The sequence below is a fragment of the Cariama cristata genome, unplaced genomic scaffold, assembly GCF_000690535.1.
Source record: "Cariama cristata isolate BGI_N322 unplaced genomic scaffold, ASM69053v1 scaffold34913, whole genome shotgun sequence".
NCBI classification, from domain to species: Eukaryota; Metazoa; Chordata; class Aves; order Cariamiformes; family Cariamidae; genus Cariama; species Cariama cristata.
Genome location: NW_009610725.1, coordinates 1 through 6,224, shown reverse-complemented (window position 1 = coordinate 6,224; position 6,224 = coordinate 1).

Here is a 6,224-nt window from a genome sequence, read left to right as displayed (position 1 = left end):
GAATGCCCATTTGAATGCCTTGCTGCAATTGTAGAGCTCACTTACATTTTTAAACTACAATTTTTGAAAGCTGTGATGAAAGTAGGAAATGACCACTTAGAATTCCTCAATTTAAGATGCACTGTAACAGCCCTAAGAAGTTTCCAAGCAGCACAGTTGTTCTACCTCTCTCAGCTTGGCTAAAGATACAGCAACCTCAGGCACCCATCCTTGGCTATCGGCGCTGGTGCCAACCTCACTTTTGGGTAGTAACATCCTACATGAACAATGGGGATTCAAATAATACTCAGTGAGGACATACAGTACAGTGAGCCTAGGTACTGCTTTCCTCCTAGACAATTCCTCACCCACAAATTTAACCCAGAATTTAACATGCTTACTCTACATAGGTAGGGTCACTTATAAAATATTCACATTTTCTGAAATGGACATTTGCCAATATGCATTATTAATGTCAATAATATTTGATAGACATGACGTGAGGCTAAGTTGTCTGCAGCAGTTTCTTGCTACACTGGAGGTGCCCGAAGTGTCTAAAGTCTTATGGCAAGCTGTTAAAAGGAGTTTAGAAACTAACAGCTACTCTTACTCCACTTGCAAACTGCATGCAGAACAGCAGCAAATTTAATATTTAGAGCATTCCAAGTGATCAAAGGCATTAAGGCATTTTGCTTGTAAACTTTAATTAAAAGAGATGTCCAAGTTCACAAGATTGTTTTGGTAATCAATTGTAAAGGTCTTAATCATCCACTACTGTCTTCATTTCATGTTCAAAGATGCATTACCAAGAATTTCAAGACTGTCCCTCTGTTAGAAGCCTAATCAGTCGGTTTTCCATTAAAATTAGGAATCCCTGTGTATTCAACACTAAAAGACAGACTCTCCAGGTCCCTAATAATTCTTTTTTAATTTTTTTAATTTTTTTTTGGCAGCTAGGCCTGGAAGTCCCGACAAACATCTTCACTGCTAATGTGCAGTGCCTGCACTTTTGCAACAAAAGAGAAGTCCTCTTACATCTGTTGTTTTTTTTCAGAAAGTGACAAATCCTGCAACTGTGAGATCCTAATAGCTCCATAGTGATCCTATTACTTGGTAACGAAGAGCTTATTTGATGAAAAGGCGATAGCTACATGCAGACCGGTCAATTTAGGTTCAGAACAGTGTAAAGACATGTTTAAGTTTCATACACTCATCTCATTAGTAAGAGAAGATTCGTTGTATTGCCAAGAGTCAAAACAGCCTCATATAATCAGATGCACGAACAGATGCATCAGGCTGTTGGCTGAACCATTCACCAAGGAACAAAACCCCTCTCTGCCTGTAACCACAGAGTGCCTCCTAGCCAAGCAATACGGGACCTGGCATCACAGCCGTTGCGTAAGATTCACCCATCTTTCAAGAAGATCAAGAGACTATTTTCAATGAGTATTTTTTCATTTTCATAAGTTGTCTTGGGTAACTCATCCGAACCTGAAAGGAAAACCCTTTCTCTCTCATAATTCAGTTGCACAGAAGCAAGGACTTCAAGGAACTGAAATAACAAGGTGTTCCACACTGGCAAACACCAACATAAGTACAATAGCTGCTTTGGATACACACTGAGCAGCAGCTTGCCACAAGCAGTTTCTTAATACATGTATTTCCTACAACTACTTATTGCTCAAGAATACAGCAAAATAACAACTGTCACCATACAAGTATGATGTTTAATTCAAACATGTTCTATGTGCAAGAAGGTCTCATATATATATATACACACACACCTTGTAACGCACAAGATAGACGTTAAGTCTGAACCAGTTCATACAGACAGGTTTCAAAAAGACCTTCAGCAATTTAATCATCAAACAAAAGAAAAGCTTTGTGCAACACCTTACTAGAAGCTTCAAGAAGGCTACAATTACAACCAAAAAAGACAAAACCATGACTTTTTATTTTTAAAAGAGCTCAGAAGAGCTGATATTATTGTTTCCCTGGATGATAATCAGTGACGGTGCAGAGAGCAAAAAAAAAAAGAAAAAAAAAAAGAACAGTACAAGTGTGGAGATCCAAGGTCTACTGCATGAGAGTTGCCTCCTTCTATCCAGACATGAATTTATGCCAGTCACCCACAAACTCAAATTGTCAGAATTCTGCAAGCAGAGTAAGACCCTTTCCTCTACCTGCTTGCAAAAAAACAAGGACAGAAAACACAAGCAAAGTGACTAACACCACATAGCCTCATCTACAGCCATCAGAGAGGAAAGATGTTTGTCACAAGCTGCAACTTCGTAACACTTTCAACTTAAATCACTAAGTAAATGTATCTCTCAAAAATAAATCGGTCATCCAGAAGCCACATCAATGTACAAACTCCAACTCAAGAATGTCATGCCGTGGACTGTTCCTTGATTCTCACATTTTGTTAAGCCTTAATTCTTGACAAGGGAGCTCTATTTCTCCTCTCTTTTCCCACTTCTCATCAAAGGAGTCCATTAGCTTCCACAAGGATAGCCATTCCCTGTGGTACAAGCCACTAAAAGGCTTATCGATAGCACAATTCAATTCTAATCATTTTCATCTTTCAGAAATACTTGCAAAGATCTCTTGAGAAAAAGTAGGGGCACGAGGGGAACGGGAATGACTTGGAGCAGACACCTTTCATGTAGCAAAGGACCACTGAATTTAATTTTATAAAAGAAAAATACATTAATTACTCAACTATGTTACTCTAGATAGGGCAACCTGTAAAGATACAGCTGAAAGGAACTTTTTGAAAAAGGTGGTATTTTATACGTCATTGAAAAAAGTTTTATTACAAACACTACAATGGACATATCTGTACAGGAAATAAATTTAGTTTTGCTTTCCTGTATTGCCCAATAGGTTCCGTTTCCCTTTGCTGCATGGGCAGCGATAATTCAAAGCCCCGCGGAGAGGCTGATGACAGATTACTGATTATTAGCATGGGGTTAGGGCAGCCATGAGGAGTTCCATTTTATATACAAAGTTACGTCCTTCCATTTTATTCCACTGCACTTCTTTGAACGGCCCTCGAAGATGATTCCACTTGTTGTCTTGCAGTACATCGCCTTTGGGGAGATCCTTGCATTGACTCCGTGGAAACTGAACCATAACTTTGCTGCCACTTTCCGGACCATTACGTACTGTGATCAACAGAGATTTTTATGAGCATTTTTACACTGTAGGAATTCCTCATATTAAATATACTTCATCATGTATGCTATACATGATTCCTACTCAATTCCAAACATGGTGAAAGCAAACAAGGGAAATTACTTTTGGTTTTTTTTTCATTTTTCTCTTTGAATTTTCTGTCTCATCTCCCACTTCTCTATGATTTTGTTGCTTTAGCACTGCGTGTTCTTGGTTCGAGGAAACCAGAGAAACATTTGACAAAAAGCCCCAATGTACACCTTACAACTGCATTTATTTTTCCCTAATGATGCCAGGAAGGGCAAAGCTTTTTTTTTTCTTGCCAATTCTTACCTTGGATGTATTCCCCACCATTCTGTTGAAAAATGTGATCAAAAAGACATTGTTTCTAGTGGATTTATCTCAAACGGACAGGAACGAAGTCACTCAGGATAGCTGTTGCTTTTAATCACAGATTTCTGCAAGACTGGTGGAAGGGTGGTGGTGTTCTATTGGCTTGAATGGGTTTTTGTGTTTTGATGTTGGGTGGTGGTGTGTGTTTGTTTTTTAACTGAGCAGTTAGGGAGGTAACACTTGGCTTTCCCCTCACCTACCAAGCTAGCCTTCTACAAAGAGGTGACTATCAGGCTGATTGAACGTAATTTCTCCTTCATAATCCATGCTGACTACTCCCCATCACCTTCTTCTCCTTAATATGTTTGGAAACTGCTTCTGGGAATGTATTTTTGCCTCATTTTCCCAGGAACTGCAATGAGGCTGACCAGACCATAGTTCCCCAGATTCCCCTTCTTGAACACACGATGTGATATCTGCCTTCTTCCAGTCCTCAGGAACCCTTCCTGATCACCATGACCTTTCAAAGATGATCAAGAGTGGCCTTACAATGACATCAATCAGCTCCCTCAGCACTTACAGACACATCCCACCCAGTCCCACAAACTTGTGTATGTCTAGTTTGTTCAAAGGTTCTCTAACTCAATCCTCCGTCACTGAGGGTAAGTCTTCTTTGCTCCAAAATTTCCCATGGATCTTAGGGACTCGGGATTCCTGAAGACCAGTCTAAGACCAAAGCAAAGAAGGCATCGAGTACCTCGGCCTTCTCCATGTCCTGTGCCCACATCTTCCTAGTCTTCCTTTTGCTGCTGATATACCTGCTGAAGCTCTTCTTGTTGCCCTGTACGTCCCTCACCAGAGTCAACTCCAGAAAGACTTTATCTTTTCTAGCCCCATCAATGAATGCTTGGACAGTCTCTCTCTTCCTCCCAGATCAACTAGTCCTACTTATAATCTCTTGTAGCTTCCTTTTTTTTTGGTCATAAGTTTAGTCATGAGCTCCCTGTTCATCCACACAAATCTTCTGTCACCTTTGCACAACTTCCTGCACAAAGGAATGACCATTCTTGAGCCTGAAAGGGGTGATGCTTGGGGAAAAAAAAAATAATAAAAAAAAAAATCAACAAGCTCTTTTGTCTTTTGGACCCCTCTTCTCTCTATCCCATAGGGTGATATCCCATAGGATTCTTCCAAGAAGATGCCTGAAGAGACCAAACTCTGGTCTCACTAAGTCCAGAGCTGTGATCCGTTGTTTGCCTTGCTCCCTTCTCTCACGATCTTGATGGTTTCCATAATCTATTTTTTCTATGCTAGTCTTAAGAAATATTTTCAAGCCTGTGTAAATTAAATCCGGTTTATATTAAGTGGTTTACTGGGCAAAGTATTGACTCTATTTAGGTGTCAATTCCATAAACAAGAGAGATTGTTTCTAGAGTATTTTGCTATTATTCTGCAAAAGTCTAGAGACTATCTCAGAAAGAGACTTACAAAGCCCGTAGAATTCACATAAGAATGTCAAGATTTTCCATACATTTGTAACAGAAAACACTACCTGAAATGGCATAGTCTCCATTCGGTGATGCTACAGTTATTGCTGATGCATTGCCAATACTCTCCACTGGCCCCAGACCAACATGATTACTGAAACTCAGCACATGCCATCCCATAACTTTCGCAAGCTGCTGAACTGCATGTACTTGGTGCTGTGACATCTGAAAGATAACAAGAGGGTTGTCTTCTGTTCAACATTTGCACACCACAGGAAGAACTGCTTACTGGTTTTACCAAGCTTTTTTTCTTCTGCTGTACAGTAGTTATTTATAAAAGTGACTTTGTCTTGTAAGTTTCAGAGGAACTTTTTTTTTTAAAACATCTATGCTGTAAGTGCTAGTAGAGCTTTGTGTTATTTGAATTTAGACTAATTCCTTTGCAGACAGAGAAAACCACTGTGTTAAGCACACTATGCGTCTAGATGAATTTTTCATAGGTACATGGGCTTATGCATTTTATTTAAGTATTGCTTTCAATTTACAAAAAAACTTTATTTAGGTCTCAAGAACTAATTCAAGTGATACTTGATGCCGATGTTTTTCTGTATCACGACTTAACGCTTGTAACAAGGAAGCATCTAGCACTGTTCAGTAGTTCTCTCTGAACAAGTCTGAAAACACTTGACCAAGAAGAGATACCCTCAGCAGAATCTGTTTCGACTTGTTTCCTGTGTTGTGGAGTTTCGTATAACTGCAACAGGCCAACCACTGTTATTACAGACCTGTATTTGGCTATTAATAATGCATAGCAGGAAGACTGTCACTTCTGAATAAAACCAGCAGCTTGCTCTAAGCAATTAAGAAAACACAGTTCATTCAAGCATCAGCTGATGCAAAGTGAACATTAACAAGACAATGTTGAAATGACAGTAATTGTGGGCTCATTAAGATCTCTACTTTAGACAGGACCTGGTTACAGCAAGTTTCATATACTGAATACCTTATTGTCTGCTATGCCTCTCACTGACTTGTTCTGAAGAAAGCAAAAATCTTAGTGCTCCCATAATGAGTATCATAAAGAAATGTATTTTAAATGGGAGGGGAAAAAGTATTATTACCACTGACCTTAGTAAAAACTAGCATTATATTTTAGTAACAATTGCTAAAGTCACTATACAAACATACTGAAAAATTCAGTCATTCACCTTCCTGAGGAACGGGATGCCATCCAGAGGGACTTGGACA